The following is an 18,861-nucleotide window of genomic DNA, read 5'->3' as shown; positions in this document are numbered from 1 at the left end:
GTGTGATATTCCCAAGATAACAAAATCGTCTTGTAGCTCATCTGTCCATTTTCAGGTCGATGGGTGTTCAGATGGTTCTAGTTTGGCACGGTTGGTGTCCTGGGCACACCTCTTTGCAGGAATTTCTCTCAGGTGTATGAGGTGATGCCCAGATGCTGCCCAAGGTAGTGGTGCCTGCTCCACTTGCTCACCCGGCTGTGAGAGCCCTCCACAACCCTGGCAGGCCCCTGCACCATTCAACTTGAACATTTGGCCATCCTGGTGGTGTGGGAAGCTGTCTGACCCACGTTGTAGTGTTCTCGTCCCTGGTTTCTAATGCAGTTTAGTGGTTTTCATTTGTTTGTGTCACCATTCATGGTAGTTTCTAGGAAGTGCTTGTCTATGACATTTGTCCATTTTGGGCAAGATATCATCTCTTACTAACTCCCAGTATTCATTTATATGTTCTGGATACAAACTTGGTTTGTTTTGTTTCCTTCCTTCGTCTTCTTCTATTTTGAGGCTTGTCTTTTCACTTCTTTTATGAAGAAAGTGGATTCAACCAAGCATTCTGGTCAACCAAGCATGGATTAGGTAGTACCATAGCATTTACTATTGAAAAAATATGCATGTAAGTGGGTCCACACAGTACTGTTCAAGGGTCAGCTCTGTAGATCTTGATTTATGTGGGTCTCTTTAAATAGCTCAATAAAGGTTTATTATTTTCTCCATCAATGGCTTGTGTTATTTTCATTTGATATGATCCAAAGTGGGCTTCCCTGCTCAGCTGGTAAAGAATCTACCTGCAATGCAGCAGACCCCAGTTCAATACCTGGGTCAGGAAGATCCCCCTGGAGAAGGGATAGGCTACCTCCTCCCGTATTCTTGGGCTTCCCTGATGGCTCAGTTGATAAAGAGTCCCCATGCAATCCCGGAGACCTGAGTTCGATCACTGGGTTGGGAAGATCCCCTGGAGGAGGGCATGGCAATCCACTCCAGTATTCTTGCCTAGAGAATTCCCACGGACAAAGGAGCCTGGCAGCTGCAATCCATAGAATCTCAAAGAATCAGACATGACTGAGTGACTAAGCACAGCACATGATCCAAAGTTCCTTATGTTTTTATTACTGTTGTAAGTATCATTTTCTTACTGATCGCTGCTATATGGTTTATGGAAATGTGCTAACTTTTTGTATGGTCTTGTAATCTGCAAATTTGCTAAGCTCCTTCATCCATTCAAATAATTTACCTGTAAATTCTTTTAGACTGTCCACACAAAAAATTATATCATCTGCAAATAGTGACTGTTTTGTTTGTTTCTTCTTTTTCAATCTTTGTAGCTGTTTTTCTTTTTCTTGTCTTACTGCACTGGCTAAGATGTATGATAGAGGTTGGGATAGAAGTAGTGATGGATGGCACCCTTGCCTCATTCTTAATTTTAAAGGGAATGCTTTCAATATTAAGCGTGTGACATTTGCCATACATAATTTTGTAGATACGTTTTTTCATAATAAGAAAGTTTATTTTTATTACTGTCTTGCTAAGCATTTTTAGCATGTATGGATTTTTTTTTCCAGGAAGAGTACTTAACTTCTGAAACATTTTATGTATGAGGATGTCTTCCTATATGTTTCCCATTATAAATTATACTTTAAGTATCAAACTTCTTAATCATAGACTTTCTCTCCTTAAATCTCTGTAGACTTGACTCCATTATTTACTGAAAATAAAACACTTCAAGTATTTAGAAAGTGAATTCATTTGTTCCTTATCATCTAGGTAGGGATTTATTATTGCTGTCAGTTTTACCCAAAATATTTGAGCTGGTGGGGTATCAGTTCTTTGTCAAAGAAGATTTTTGTGGGAGCTATGCATTAAGAGTCTTCTCTGAAAAGAAAATTTGACCAAATTCAAAAGCCATTGTCAGGTTTTTTTCCCTGAGAAGAAGGTATGTTGAAAGAGACAGACTTTGTGAGTTTGAGACCACTGGTTGGGGCACAGCTGTTAACTGATGGTAGAAATAATTTAAACAGTTAATTTGGTTTGCTAGGCATGAATACTTGGGATGGAAGATGGGACAGCACTGGCTATTGCGACATGCCAATTGACATCTGTAAGAAAGTTTCAGGGGGAATAGTGGTTAACTGCAGAAGGGACTGCTGATCAGGTCCTAGTGTGGTACCCAGGATGCCCCCAGACCCCGCCCATCCCTCCCGGATGCATGTTAGCGTGCACGAACAGCTGTGGCCACGTTCTTTTCAAGTGCCACGAAATGCTGCCAGGTCCTGTGCTGATTCTTGGCCCTGTCTGCTTGCCCTGTCTGCTGTCAGACCCGCTGGCAAAGCTCTTTCCCGGCAGGCAGGGTGAATGGTTTAGCTGATTTTGGCCGAGATATGATTACCAATTGTTTCCCTGACCTGGGCAGCACCAGCAACCTCTCTTGTTCAAATCTGGGCATGATTCCATCTGCTGCATCTGGGGGCTGCAAGGGCTGACCATTAACTAGCCACTCTGTCTCCAGCAAGGCAGACATGACCTCAATGTCAAGTTCCTCTCTGAGTTCAGCAAAACCCTCTGGATTCTTTCTCTCCACTTCCCTCAGGCTAGTCTCACGCCATCACGGGCCAGGACAGAGGCAGTGCTGGTGGCCACAGCGGGAATGGTGGCAGCCACGCAAGCAGACGCCATAGCAGCCAAGGCCTCTCCAGCCAGGGATCTGGCTGCCCAAGCACAGGCTCGCTTGGAGCCATTTGAGGCACGTGGTGGTGGCCGAGCAGTCAGCGGTGATACCCAAGCCGACAGCTGTCACAGGACTGCAGTGCAGCTGAGGGTCTGGAGCCAGGCTGGCTTGGAATCTACCTCTGGTTTATCTTTTGTCTTCCCCTTGGCGCGCCCGTGCAAACTGCCAGTGATGAAGAGAACAAATTCCCCCCTGGTGACCACGTGTGTGCACCTGTGATTGCGTGTGTCTGTGTGAGTGTGTCTGCTGGAGTATGTCTGCTGATGTGTGTGGAAGAGACAGAAATAAATTGATGGGTTGACTGATTTATCACTTTGAGAAAAGAAAGGAGTCCAAGTAATCATTTGTTCCTTTCTGAACCATCCAGCATTGAAAATCACGTAACAAATATGCTAGAAAATGAACTTTTCCCTGATCTTCCCCTAGGAGCGCCTGTGTCCTGCAGTGGCCCACGCACACCTACACACACCTGTCGTGACCTCCATACCCCCAGCCCCTACCCACTTTGACAGCAGCCCCTTCCCTCCACCTGCTGGTGCTGCTTTGCCCTCAGATACTAGGGCAGAGGCAGCTTCCTCGGGGTACCAGGGAAGCAGAGATGGGAACCGTGAGTGAAGAGGAGAGGGAGGCTGAGGCGGGCCCCTGCAAAGTCCCCATCACGGGGCTTCAGTAAGGCCTGTCCCATCCTGTGCCTTCCCCACATTTTCAACTGTCCTCATCTTCATTTACTCCTCTTAGCGGTTGGCCCTGTGAAGAAAAGCTCTTGCCTCCTGAATCCCTTCCCCTTAGCCTTAATTAACAGTCTGTAGCATCCTTTATCCTCACGGCGTGAATAGGTCTTGCCCCGGCCTCTTTGTGTGAGCCCATCAGATACTCATGAACCTTGATTAAATCACCTCTTTTCACATCTTCACATGCTCAGCTCTCAAAGGCTGCCCTCGCCCGGCCCTTTCCTCCTGTGAGTGCCGCGTCCCCCTCTGCACTTCCCAAGTGCTCGGATGGCCTATTTTTAATGAGTAAGTGCTGCTGGGCACAATATTATAAATGGGACAGGAGCAGACCCTTTAAAAGGCTGCCATTACATTTTTGATCTGCAAAACCCAAGGAGTGACTCCCTTAGGAAAGCTGCGGTGTGCCATCTCTTCAGAGCAGCCAAGCAGGAGGCTGCCAGCCCATGTTGCCTCCCGATTCATTCACCTATTAGACTCAACTGGAATAATTTAATCATAACTTAAGTGTCTTTTGGTTCGTCTGTGGTCGGTGACCTTGTGCTGTGTCCAGTAGAAAATCACACACTGTGGCTCAGCTGGTAAAGAATTGCCTGCAATGCAGGAGACGTGGGTTTGATCCCTGGGTTGGGAGGATTCCCTGGAGAAGGGAAAGGCTACTCACTCTAGTATTCTGGCCTGGAGAATTCCATGGACTGTATAGTCCGTGGGATCACAAAGAGTTGGACACGACTGAGCGACTTTCACTAAATTCCAGGCGCCCGTTTTTCTAGACCTATCAAAATTTGAGTGAACCATGACTGCTCACTCCACCTCATCAAGTATTTTTTGCATACCTAAAATTTGTTTGAGTGGACTTCCCTGGTGGTCCAGTGGCTAAGACTCCATCCTCCCAATGCAGGGGGCCCGGGTTCAATCGTCAGGGAACTAGACCCCACATGCTGCAACAAAGTTCAAAGATCTCACATGCCACAGCGAAGACCCATCTCAGCCAAACAAAAAAAATAAATGTTTAAAAATAAAAAAAGAATTTATCTATTGGGTAATAGTTTTCCCAAGATGCAAATTTCTGTGTTGGCCACATACTTGCCTTTCTGGAGACCTTTAGGTCAGTGTTCCTGCCAATCTTTGATTTCGGATAGTGCCAATCCCATTCCATAGCCTGATAAAGAAAGCTGGTTAAATGATTTGCTAAAATAAAAATCCACTCTCTTCATTTCCCTTCCCCATCATTTAGCTCTATTTTCCTGCCCTTGTCTGTATTTGCACGCTTTACCTGGGCTCCTCACTGGTCATCCCTTGGCCTCCTTGCTCTAAGAACATCTCCTTGCCCACTGGTGTTTCTCATGCAACCACGTTGCCTTTGAGGCTGAACCCATATTTTGGAACATCCCTAATTACTGAGGCAGTCAACCTCAGGTCTCTGAGTATAGATCAGTGCGGGAGCAAAATTCCATCTAACACAAACTATGTCCATTTTTATTTGTAATACTGCTCTGCTAAGACCAGGGTTGGGCTTGCCTGATGGCTCAGTGGTAAAGAATCCACCTGCCAATGCAGGAGACGTGGATTCAGGAAGATCCCACATGCTGTGGAGCCGCTAAGGCCGTGTGCCACAACTATCGAGCCTGTGCTTTCGAGCCCAGAAGCCAAAAGTACTGAAGCCCACATGCCCTACAGCCCCTGCTCTCCCCATCAGGGGAAACCACCGCAATGAGAAGCCCATGTACCAAAACTAGAGTAGACACAGCTCCCTGCAACTAGAGAAAAGCCCATGTAGCAGTGATGACCCAGAATAGTCAAAAAAAACAGACCAATTTTTTTTTTTTTTTTAGTATATGTCACCTCCCTCTTTCCTTCAGTAACATTTGTGTGGAATTAACCTCCCCTGGGATGAAGGACAAGGTTGTTTTGAGCCATCTTGAATTCATAGCCAGTGAGTGTCCCTTCAGACACTCATCCCAAGATGATAATGTACAGGAAAAACAAATGCAGATTTTCACATGGTCAGGGCAGAATGTTCAGGTAATGATCCTGGAGCACTGCTTCCACTGCAGGGCTTTTCTTTTACATCGCTTCTCCAGTGTGTTCCAATAATTTGCCTCATTCATCATGAAATTATAGCTTGGCATATTATCTCAGCATTTATCAGAAAGGTCTGCATTGAGGTTTGTTTTTTGCCACATCTCACATACTCCACAGCCACATGTGGCTAGTGGCTACCATACTGGATAGCACAGAATGGATGAGCTGTTTGAGTTATAGGGTATGTCTAGAATCTCATATCATATAGTTTTAAAAAAATTTTTATTGGAGGATAACCACTTTACAATATTGTGCTGGTATCTGCCATACGTCAACATGAATCAGTCACAGGTATACATATGTCCTCTCCCTCTAGAACCTCCCTCCCACTAGAGTCTAGTATCATGAATAGTTTTAAAAATTGCTTCAGGCATTGCAAAGAGTCGACACCTTAGATCTGCACTGTCCAACCTGACAGCCAGTTGCCAGGTGCGACTTTTAAGTTTTAATTAGGATTTAAAGAAAAAATAATAAAAGCTCGGTTCCTTACTCACACTAACCACATGTTGCATACCCAACAGCCACGTGTAGCTAGTGGCCGCCATATCAGCCAGTACAGAATGGATGGCAGCCACTGTCACAGAAAGTTCAACTCCCCTAACCCAGTCCTGATTGGTTCTGAGTTCCCCAACGTTTAGATATGGTAGATCAGAGATGGATGTGCAGTGAAGGCCCCAGGGGAGGAGGATGTGACTTCTCTCTGTACCTGCTTTTGTGGGGTCACCTGGAAAGGAAATTCTCCTCAGATCACACGCCAGGATGGACAGATGGGGAACAAGAACAGCATGGGAGAAGGGGAGGCAGACAAACTCTTGGAGGCCCATGGTCACACTGTGGGTTTCCTGTCCACTTATGCTCATATACCATTCAGCTGGCCCCATCCCAACCAGCCTATACTTCCTCACCAGTTACTAACATTCCAGCCCTTGTCAGACCCCAGGGGCTCAGCAGATCTGACTGGTATGTTCAGAACTGACTTCTGTCCCTCTGAGGATGTTTTTAAGCTTTTGCTGCAGGAGCTAAAGCCCTTTATAGATTGTCTGCCTCCTTTTCACCTGGCAGCATATGGGTCAAAGGTATTATTGATGAGTCTAAAATAATAGCTGATGAGCCAATGGTTATCTCCAAGGCTACCACATTACTTTAATATAAATACCTCTTTACGAAGCTCCAAGAAAAAACTGGATTGTTCTGTTGTTATTGGAATTGTCAACAGAAATACATTTCAGAAATCCTGTTTTCAGTCCACTGAATTGTGAAAAAAAAATGCCTTCCTGCTTACATTTTTTATAGCCAAATAAGAAAAAGATGCTCTGAAGCCACCTGGGCAGCAGGGAGTAGCATCATGCAACCGTGTCCTCTCTCCCTACTAGTCCTGGATCTTTGTATGTTTCCTTTTGAAGATTATTGTGTACTTTTTTTTTCACTCTTTAGTATTTTCCATTATGAAAGCAATACATGATTGTTATAGAAAATTTAGAAAAATATTTCTAAAGCCAAGTAGAATACAAAGTCCATTCCTAATCCCATCACCCAGAGAGAGGGGCTTGGAAATTATCCAAAGGTTCCCCTTGAAAATTCAGTCAAGTACTGATCAGTGCATGTAAGGGAGGAAACCACCCAAGGCTGGGAAAGAATCGCTGCGAGGACTAGAAGCTACAGTTCCTGGAGCTCACACAGGGCTGGGAACAGTGTGTATTTCTACCAGGCAACCTAGAAAACCTCAAGATTCATCAGTGGGCAGAGTAGACACACTGGTCTCCCCAAAGTGGTGAGAAGAATGAGCAGGCATCCAAAAAAGCAAGAAAATTCAACCCATACAGTGAAGTAAAATCAGTCAATCAGACACAGTTATAGACTTAGCAGATTGACATATTGAAAGTGTTATTATAACTGTATTCCACACAATGAAAAGTTGAGTAGACATATAGAAAGTATTAATGTATGAAAGACCCAGATAAAACTGTAAGAGATGAAAACTACAATGTCTGAGATGAAAAAATACATTGGATGGGATTAATCAAAGATTAGACCTTGCTGAAGAAAAGATTAGTGAATTTGAAGACATGCCAGTTGAAACCGGAGAAGGCGATGGCACCCCACTCCAGTACTCTTGCCTGGAAAATCCCATGATGGAGGAGCCTGGTAGGCTGCAGTCTATGGGGTCGCAAAGAGTCGGACACAACTGAGCTACTTCCCTTTCACTTTTCACTTTCATGCATTGGAGAAGGAAATGGCACCCCACTCCAGTACTTTTGCCTGGAAACTCCCATGGATGGAGGAGCCTGGTAGGCTGCAGTCCATGGGGTCGCTAGAGTCGGAGACGACTGAGTGACTTCACTTTCACTTTTCACTTTCATGCATTGGAGAAGGAAATGGCAACCCACTCCAGTGTTCTCGCCTGGAGAATCCCAGGGACGGGGGAGCCTGGTGGGCTGCCGTCTATGGGGTCACACAGAGTCGGACACGACTGAAGCGACTTAGCAGCAGCAGCAGTTGAAACCACCCAAAATGAAGCACAAAGAGAAACAAAGAATTTACAACAATGAACAGAGACTTGGTGAGCTACAGGGTAGCTTCAAATGGACTAAAGAAATAATGACCAATTTTTTTCCCGAAGTTTATATAAAAATAAACCCACAAGTCCAAGAAGCTGAATGAATGTCAAGCATGAAAAACATGAAGAGGAAATTAGTATTGAGGTTTCTCAAAAAATTAAAAATAGAACTACCATATGACCCAGCAGTTCCATTCCTGGGTGTACATCTGAAAGAAACAAAAACACTAATTCAAAAAATATAGGCACCCCAATGTTCATAGCAATATCATTTACAATTGCAAAGGTATGGAAGCAGACTGAGAATCCATCAAGAGGTGAATGGATAAAGAAGATGTGATATATAGATATATACAGCGGAATACTACTCAGCCATAAAAACAAGTTTATTACATATTGCCATCTATAACAAGGTGGATGGACTTTGAGGGCATTATGCTAAGTGAAATAAGTCAGACAGAGAAAGAAAAATACTGTTTGATATCATTTATATGTGGAATCTAAACAATAAAACCAACGAGTGAATGTAGCAAAAAGAAGCTGACGCACAGATACAGAGAACAAACTAGTGGTTACCACTGGGGAGAGGAAAGGAAGAGGGACAAGCTAGAGGGTGGGGGAAGGAAGAGGAACAAACTATTAGGTATAAAATACACTGCAAGGATCAACTGTACAACATGAGGGATATAGCCAATATTTTACAAATGGAGTATAACCTTTAAAAATTGTGAATCACTGTATTGTATCTGTAACATAAAATGTTGTAAAACTACAGTTTTTTCAAAAAAATCACACCAAGGCATATCATAATCAAATTGCTCAATTTGACCAGTGATAAAGAATAAATGAAGAAGGAACAAGAGAAAACAGATTATTTTCAGAGGAATGAAGATAAAGGTGACAACATATTCCTCATCAGAAACAATGCAAGTGAGAAGTCAGTTGGACAACAACATCTTTAAAACACAGAATTTTTTTTCAAGTTTGAGAACACATTTATTACATATTATATTTCAAAGTAGCATCTCAAACCTAATACATGGCATAGCATCCCCTCATATTACATATTCTCCCTATGCCAAAACGTCTCTGAGTATTTTCTATCCCATTGCCCTGTTTAATTCCTCTATTGGTTTACTCTCTCTATGGATAACCCCACCATGACCTCAGAATTCTGTATGTTGAATCACTAATCCCCAGTGTGTCTCTATCTGGAGATAGAGTCTTTAGGAGGTAATTAAGATAAAATGAGGTCACAAAGGTGGGACCCTAATCCCATAGGATTAGGGGGGAATCGCTGTTTCTCTCCTCAGTCTAAGGTCACAGTGAGAAGACAGCCCCAGGAAGAGAGCCCTCACCAGAAACCCACCATCCTGGCACCCTGACCTTGGACTTGCAGCCTCCAGAACTTTGAGAAATAGATGCTTACTATTTAAGTCACCCAGTCAGTCTGAGCTAGGACAGATTTACATCCCATTTTGGTGATGCTCTGTGTCCCACAATGCACTAGGCTGCCTGCTGCTTCCAACAGCTGCTGGCCATGCCGCCAAAGGCATGTGGTACTCCCCAGGCCCCTCTGTATGCAGCCACCATGGGAATGACCTCCATGTCAGTTAGTCCTGGGTTTGACCCCAGCTTCTGACATTATTCCTCACTGGGAACTTGGTTCTTCCTCGGTGGTGATAAGGTGTGGAAAGGAGCAAGCACATCTCAGAACACACCCCCAGGGGGGGTCCCTTGGACCTCACCTGGCAGCTTGTCTTAGGCAAGCTTCCTGTAAGCTTCATTTCTCTTACCCATAAAAGGGGCTTATCCCAGCTTCTAGGGGAAGACTAAATGAGACGACCTACAGGGAACACTTGCTCAGAGCCTGTCCTGGAAGAACCAATTCCACAACCCCCGGCTTTGCTGACCTTCTGATCCAGGCGGGGCAGGTGGCAACCTTGGGGCCACTTTGCCGCAGGCCCTGCACATCCCCAAAACTGGCACCTGCCCAGGCCCCCTTGCAGAGTGACAGATGCATAGCCCCAAGCTTCTCCTCTCCAAAGACTCTTTTTGTCAGCCACCCAGCAAACTCCGAGCTGGGCTTTGTGACTTACTATTCCCTCTATCTGGTCATTTGGGGAGAAGAGAGTACCAAATGCCACCAGCGATGTGCCCGCAGCTGCTAATAGGAGCCGCTGTTTGCATCCCACGGTCCTGTCTTGGCCCCAGCAGCTCTGACAGCTGCCGGAGCACCGTCTGCCAGGCCAGGATACGTGCCGAAGGCTCCGAGGGCAGAATAGAGCCCAGCACGGTCACGCTGGGCTCCCAGAGGCTCGCAGCATTAATAATCTATAGTTCAATCATTAGGAGCAAATCCAAGTGAAATAGGAAAATATACCCCACGCTGGAGGCCGCAAGGCTGCTGGGAGGTGGCCTCGCTGCTCCACGGCAGGCTTAACGATCAGCTTCTGGCCACCAACAGCCCCAGCTGACAAGCGGCACTTGCAAGCCGCAGGCTTTCTTCACGTGATAATTGAACAAAAGCTACACCGCCTTCAAGATGTTAACACCAACTTGCGACCAAAGGATCTGCTCGGTTTGTCGGGTCCCCGAATCGAAGCCTCTCCAGGGAACCCCGAAGGGTGTCCATCAGGTCAGTTGTTGCCCTCTGGACTGACCTGCAGTGGATCTTCCTGGATGCAGGTCGCAGGCAGGGGACCTGGTAAGGATTACATATATGAACTTATATAATCCTACCCTGATTTCTCCAATTATGCACTGGACCAAAGTGCTAACCCCCGGCTTTACGGCCCCAGGTCAGCCCACAGCATACCAAGTAGGAGGATACCCAAGGGCAGGGAATCATTTCTAATTTCCAGGTTTTCTTTAAAAACAAATCATTTCAGGTTGTTCTGGGTAAAGATTGGAATTTTTGTTGTTGTTAATATTCTTCCTGGTCATAACTATTAGTCGGGAACTTCTTTCTGCAAGTGACAAAACTAAAACGCCAGAAGAGACTGTAATGTCACTCACCGGAACCCCCCAACCTGATCTCTCTCATTCTGGCAACAGCCAAGCAGCCCCCCAACTGCTTCTCCCCTCCTTGTAAGAGACGGAGCCTTGTTCTCTGAAAGAACTCAGACATGAGGACACCAGACCCAGGAGAGGAAAAGTGTGAAGAGAGAAGGGGTGAGGTGAAGATCCCGATGCTGATCCCCTCTGCTGGTCCTGGCCCCTGGTCCCCTTTGCTGCCCTGTTTCCAGCATGGCAATAGTCAGAGCAGAGAGATCAGATGATGAAGTTGACAAAGCATCATGAAAAAGAGAACAAGACCTTTTGTCTAAGAGGGATTCCAGAGAGAGCAAAGAAAATGCAGTGGAGCAGGGTTGGGAGACTCCTCTTACAGGCCGAAGATTAAAAAAAAAAAAAAGCCCAGAACTGGAAGATATCAATCTCCAGATTGAAAGATGGACTGTTGCTGCTGCTGCTAAGTCACTTCAGTCGTGTCCGACTCTGTGTGACCCCATAGACGTCAGCCCACGAGGCTCCTCCGTCCCTGGGATTCTCCAGGCAAGAACACTGGAGTGGGTTGCCATTTCCTTCTCCAATGCAGCAAAGTGAAAAGTGAGAGTGAAGTCACTCAGTCGTGTCCGACTCTTAGCGACCCCATAGACTGCAGCCCACCAGGCTCCTCTGTCCATGGGATTTTCCAGGCAAGAGTACTGGAGTGGGGTGCCATTGCCTTCTCCAGAAAGATGCACAATAAGTGACAAACAGCCCAAGAGTCTGTGATGAAATTCCAGACATCAGGGACAATGAGAAGCTTCTACAAATGTCCGGAGGGTAAAGCATGTCGCTGAGAAAAGAACCAGGGTCAGAATAGCACCAGGTTCTCAACAGCAACCGCAGAACCAAACAGACAATGGGTAACATCCTCACTTTCTGAAAGGAGGCAATTTCTGGCAGTAATTCTATGACCATCCTCCAAGGAGGTGCCAAGGACGGAGGTACCAAGGACCGTTCCAGCCCACACGGGAGGGAGACACAGCACGGTTAGAATGTCACCGTTTTGGAAACTCTCCTGATTGAAAGGGCTCGGGGGTGTGGCTGCTGACACAGAAGAAGACACAGCCACACACTCTGTGCTTCTTGGCAGGAAAACACACCACCTTGAAATAAAAACTGGATCTGAATCTGCCCAGGATCTTAGGTCTACCACCAGTTTATGGGAAATAGAGGAGAGAGAGGAGCACGTTCCCTAAAACCACAGAGCTTTCGTCCACACATCCCAGACCCTGGGAGACTCTACAGAAAAACAGCCTGACTCCTCCCACTAATAAACTGCAATTGGAAGGCTGTTGATTAAGATAGATTTTTATAAGCATATCAGCTTATGTGAATCCTGATTCAAATGGGCTGTAAAAAACTTAAGGCCCTTTATGACATTATTGGAAATTTGAACACTGGATATTTGATGGTGTGAAGGAATTATTAATTTTTAAGTATGAAAATGGTATTGGAGTTACATATATTTTCAGATCTCATCCAGGGGATCGTCCCAACCCAGGGATCAAACCCATGTCTCCCACATTGCAGGCAGATTTTTTTACTGTCTGAGCCACCAAGGAAGCTGAACCACCAGGAAAGTATTATAAAGATTTAATTTTTTAATGTATACTCCATTTATAGTTATTATAAAATATTGACTATATTCCCCGTGCCGTACAGTAGATCCTTGTAGCTTATTTTATACCTAATAGTTTGTACCTCTTACTTCCCTGCTCCTATATTACCTCTCCCTCCTTCCCTCTCCCCACTGGTAACCACTATTTTGTTCTCAATATGAGTTATTTTTAAGAAGTAACCCAAGAACCTTCCTTTTAGCACAGGGAACTATACTTAGTATCTTGTAATAACCTATAATGGAAAAGAATCTAAAAAAGAATGTGTGTGTGTGTGTGTGTGTGTGGTGATGGTTTAGTTGTTCAGTCATGTCCGACTCTTGTAACCCCATGGACTATAGCCTGACAATCTCTGTTCATGGAATTTCCCAGGCAAGAATACTGGACTAGGTTGCGATTTCCTTCTCCAGGGGATCTTTCTGACCCAGGGATCAAACCCAGGTCTCCCACATTACAGGCAGATTCTTTACCGACTGAGCCACCAGGGAAGCCCATATAGGTATGTATGTATGTGGATATATATATATAACTGAATCACTTTGCTGAAACTAACATTGTAATCAACTATAGTTCAATAAAAATTTTTAAAAAGAAATGTAAAAAGAACATAACCATTAAAAAAAAAATGGGAAACAACCACAGTTGTAAGCTGAGAGATTCTAAGACTGGAGAACAGTCTTAGAAGTGTGGAGAAGACCCCATGAGCCCAGGGGACAACCAAGTCAGACCAGACAGGAGCACAGGGGCGTTAAGAGGGAGGAATCCTAGGAAAATTATTATTTTGATTATTTCACATGTTTATGTTGAAAATAATATTGAAGGAGATTTTACAGACCTCCTGGAGCATTAAAAGGAAAGACTTGAACTAAAAAGCCTCTTGATGAAAGTGAAAGTGGAGAGTGAAAAAGTTGGCTTAAAGCTCAACATTCAGAAAACGAAGATCATGGCATCCGGTCCCATCACTTCATGGGAAATAGATGGGGAAACAGTGGAAACAGTGTCAGACTATTTTCGGGGGCTCCAAAATCACTGCAGATGGTGACTGCAGCCATGAAATTAAAAGATGCTTACTCCTTGGAAGGAAAGTTATGACCAACCTAGATAGCATATTCAAAAGCAGAGACATTACTTTGCCAACAAAGGTCCGTCTAGTCAAGGCTATGGTTTTTCCTGTGGTCATGTATGGATGTGAGAGTTGGACTGTGAAGAAGGCTGAGCGCCGAAGAATTGATGCTTTTGAATTGTAGTGTTGGAGAAGACTCTTGAGAGTCCCTTGGACAGCAAGGAGATCCAACCAGTCCATTGTGAAGGAGATCAGCCCTGGGATTTCTTTGGAAGGCATGATGCTAAAGCTGAAACTCCAGTACTTTGGCCACCTCATGCGAAGAGTTGACTCATTGGAAAAAACTCTGATGCTGGGAGGGATTGGGGGCAGGACGAGAAGGGGAGGACAGAGGATGAGATGGCTGGATGGCATCACTGACTCGATGGACGTGAGTCTGAGTGAACTCCAGGAGTTGGTGATGGACAGGGAGGCCTTGGCGTGCTGCGATTCATGGGGTCGCGAAGAGTCGGACACGACTGAGCGACTGAACTGAACTGAACTGTGCTAGATACATTGAAAACGAAGAGGAAAAAAAGAGCAATTATTATTCTAAGGAAAGCAAAAAAAGTTATATAAGAAAGAAATGTGGTTAGTATTTGCACTGTTAAAATAATATAATCAAAGATACTAATTTTATCAAAAATTGTCATACTGTTTGGAAAGTTTGGGATAGGGAGCAGTAGGGGTTTGTTTTAAAAAGGTAAACCTCTGGATTTCCCTCGTGGTCCAGTGGTTAAGACTCTGCACTCCCATTGCAGGGGGCCTGGGTTCATTTCCTGTTAAAGGGAACTAAGATCCTACATGCTGCATGGCACAGTCAAAAATAAATAAATGGAAACAAATAGAAAGACATCAATTTTTTTAAAAAACTATTAAAAAGATAAACCCTCATTTTCCATAACAAGGAATTGATAGGTATATTTGAAATTAATAAGAATTGGTATCATGCATATAAGCTATGACATTTACATCAGTAATCATTAGAAAAATCAGCTGACGGTCTGTGAGCTACTTAGGACTCTTTGGTTGCAAGTAGCAGACGCTAACCAAAGCTAGATTTAAGCTACAAAGGAGAATTCATGTTGAGAATTCATGGTTGTATTTCTTTTTTTTTTTTTTTTCTCCCCACCCTCTCCCCATGGTTGTATTTCAAAGGAACACAGGGCATACAAATGGCTGGGCCTCAGGACAGGGACTACAAGAGGCAAGAAGAAGCCGAGTCCTGGCCGCTGCTTTCTCTCTGCGGGTCTGTTTCTTCAGTTGCTCCACAGCCCCCATGCCTCCATGTCACAATCCCCAAAACCCACAGAGAATAACTGGGCGCATCTCAGTCCCAGTTCCAGATTTCCTGGAGAGTGGCTGGCATGGCCTAGGGCAGCAGTTTCAAACCACTTGGCACTGTTCCCATAGAGAAATGGGGTCTGTGCCCCTTCCCTTGAATCTGGGCCGGCTTGCGATGGCTTTGACCAATGGAGTGTGGCAGAAGTGGGGCCATGTGACTTCTGAGGCTGAGTTATAGAAGCCCACGCATGTAGTTCCAGCTTCTTTGCTGGAACATTTGCTCTTAGAGTCCAGACCTGTCAGCCAAGAAGTCCAGGCACCCTGAGGCTGCCATGCTGCAAAGAAGCCCAAGTTGTTTGGAAAGACCAAGTAGACACTCGAGCAAGAGTCCCAGCTTTCAAGTCATCCTAGCACAGGTGGCCAGATATGTGGGTAGAGAAGACTTCAGATGATTCTAGCCCTGAACATCAGAGTGGCCCCGAGGCGTTTGTCTTCCCATCTGAAGCCCCTGCAGTCATGTAACAGAAGCGAGTCATTGTGAGCATATTACAACGGATTTCACTCTGTGCCACTAAGTTTGGGGCTGGTTGTTGCATATCAGTTTGTAACTAGAAGACTTGGATCAGATGCTGTATTGGCTTCGTGGAACCATGAAGTTGCAGCATGACTGCTGGGGACCTAACCCCCACCCTCCACCCCGTGCCATGCAAAGAGGTAGTAATGCAAGGAGCAGAGAAGAGTCCAACAAAATATGGCTTGACAGACACCCCTCAAGGCATCCACTCTGTTGCCTGTCCTGGTCTCCCAGGAGTCTGTTGCCGACCTAGGAGAGGAAAAGCACCCGGAGTGGCCCCTTTTGAACCTGCTTCTCAGTTCTTGCTCTCTCACTAGTGAGGCCATGAAAAGGAGGAAAGGGTGAAGAGGTGTATATGACATGGTGACATAGAAAATGACATCATTCGTTCCCTCCCCTCTCAGCCCCATAGTGGTTTTCCAGCAGAAATCGTTGCCAAGAAGTCGGGAAGAGTCTCAGAACTCTGGCATCTTCTTTCGCTCCATCTTCAGTACTGAGGACATCATTAGAGGGCCTTCATGTTGCCTAGCAACCGGTGAACGCTGCTTGCTATCATGTCATTAATATGATATGAAAGTGTTTCATAGAAGACATTCATCTTGCATTAATGAAAATCAGATTTGCTAATATGACACAAAACCTGTTCTTGCTTGTGACTTTCTGTACTTAAGTATCTTACTTATTGAATTAGACCATGAGTGGTTTTAAGCTTGAGATTGTTAAAAGGATCATGATAATGATTTTGTTTTCGATTGTATCAGATGGCAGTTAATGATGTGATTATGCCCCTGTAACTGCTGTGATCACGGTCTCAGACTGAGGCCCCTCCTCCAAAGGCCCAGCCCCTCAAACCAGTTGACTGTATGCCACCCAACTTCTTACTGTTGAAGCCTCAGCTAGGAGAGGATTCTGGTTTGAGCCAGTGTACTTTCCAGACCACCCACAAGTTTACTGCCTCGATAGTTTTGCCTTTTCCAGATGTGTCATATACTTGGACTCACACGGCATTTAAACCTTTGGGGTTGGGTTCTTTCACTTTAGCAATGTTCTTGTAGGTTCCTCTATATCTTTCATATCTTGATAGCTCATTCCTTTTTGTTGATGATATTCCATGGTCTGGATGGACCATTCATCTGTTAAAGGACATCTTCGTTGCCTCCACGTTCTGGCAATTAAGAGTAAAGCTGCTGTAAACATTTGTGTGCAGTTTTTTCTTTTCTGTAGACATAAGTTTTCGACTCATTTGAGTATAAAGCAAAGGGTGCAATTTGGAATCCTGTGGTAAGAACGTGTTTAATTCTGTAAGAAACTGCCAAACTGCCTTGCAGAGTGGCTGCACCGTTTTGCATTCCCACCAGCGATGAATGACAGTTACTGCGGCCCCACATCCTCGCCACCATTAGGTGTCAGTGTTTGGGACTTTAGCTTTTCTAATAGGGGTGCTGTGGCATCATATTGTTGTTGTAAATTGCATTTCCCTGATGAAAAATGACTGGGAGCATCTTTTTATATGTTTATTTGCTCTCTGTATATCTTCTTTGATGACATGTCTGTTCAGATCTTTTGTCCATTTTTTAAATTGGGTTGTTTGTTCTTTTTCTGTTGAGTCTTAAGATTTTTGAATTTTGGGGACATTAGTCTTCTATCAGATTTGTGTTTTGAAAAGATTTTCTTCCAAGTCTGTGAGTAGTCTTTTCCTTCTCCTATATCATTTGTTTACAATTTTTTTTCTTATAAACATTTTAATTTTTACCTAATCAAATCTTCTTTAGAGCTTCTGAAATTTGTCTCCTCTTTAGGAAAATCTCCTTCAACTGAAAGTTATATTCTGCTCTATTATTTCACTTTTGTAGCTTTTTTTCACATTGACATCTTTAATTCTTCCTGAATTTTTTTCATGCTTGTTTATTCTTTAAAGACACTAATTTTACTTTTTCTAAGTGTAGAAAAAACTTTCTTAATAACTTTTAAAAGTCTTTTTTTCTGCTATTTCATTGAAATGCTACCATTATTATATATTAAGCTAAATTCTTTCATACAGATGAATCCACTTCTGTACTTGCTACCCTGTTATTTGATCCTTTTTTTTTTTTTTCTGTTTCCGGATTCTGCCACACTCTTTTAATTACTATGGTGTTAGAGTTTGTCTTTTCTTAGCTATTCTTTTACTTTTCCAAATGAATTACCATGTCTAATTCCATTAAAAAAATCATTTAGGGAGTTTAACTGAATTTTTGAATTGAACTTTTAGGTAAGTTTCAAACATTTATAAAATTGAACATTACCACTTATATCTCTGTGTGCTGTCTTCAGTTCAGTGGTTTTTTTCTGGTAGGTCTCTTCACAGAGCTTGCACATTTACTTTTAGGCTTATTTTAGTATTGTTTATCATTTTGTTGCTATTGCAAGTAGTATCCTTTTGTTATATTTTCTTATTTTAAAAATATTTGTAGATAGGGAAAATAGTGGGTTTTGTAAGTTGTTATCCTGAATTCTTTTTGTTTAAATGTATTTTAGTAGGTTATTCTCATATTTCTAGGCAGATGGTTATCAGCTGCAAATAACAACTGCTTTTTTCTTTCCTTTCCAGTAGTTACACTTCCTATTTATTTTTCTTGTTTTATTGAATTTCCTAGAATCACTGGTATAATATTAAATCATAGTGGAGACAGTTGTCACTATTATCCTACTCTTGACATTCATGAAGAAGAGACAATGAACAAGTGATTTTTTTCAAGGGAAACTAAGCAAGGACTTTGAAGGCTAGTTCAATATTCCATAGACTGGAGTCAAATACCATTGATGTACCTTCTCATTATAATTTCTATTCCCTCAGAAAAATAAAACTGAAGTGTCCCCAGTGAATATAGATATGCCCCACTTTACATAATGACATGTCTCCGAAATGGTTGGCGTGGGGGCTCATCTTGATTGTAGCAGACTCTCCCATGGCTAACATCATGCGTTTATACCTTTGGACTGCCATTATCTTAAACTTTGGGTTAAAAAAAAAGCATTTTTAGTTTATGTTATAACCAAGACCTTCCATTAAGAGGAAATGGGTTATGTCTCCCAGCTTAGGAAGGTAACTTTTTTTTTTAATTGGAGTGTAATCGCTTTATAGTGTTGTGTTGGTTTCTGCTGT

The 18,861-nt window shown here is 43.7% G+C and overlaps 1 protein-coding gene across 1 annotated transcript in view; it reads left to right on the top strand.

The window, feature by feature from the left end:
* Positions 1–18,861, top strand: part of CFAP61 (cilia and flagella associated protein 61) — a 247,955-nt gene that overhangs the window by 206,850 nt on the left and 22,244 nt on the right. The gene's annotated exons all lie outside the window — the stretch shown is intronic.

Source organism: Bos grunniens, chromosome 13 (genome assembly GCF_055505025.1).
Source record: "Bos grunniens cultivar Pamir isolate PY7600 chromosome 13, Bosgru_T2T1.0, whole genome shotgun sequence".
Classification (NCBI taxonomy): domain Eukaryota; kingdom Metazoa; phylum Chordata; class Mammalia; order Artiodactyla; family Bovidae; genus Bos; species Bos grunniens.
This window is presented reverse-complemented; position numbering and strand designations above follow the sequence as displayed.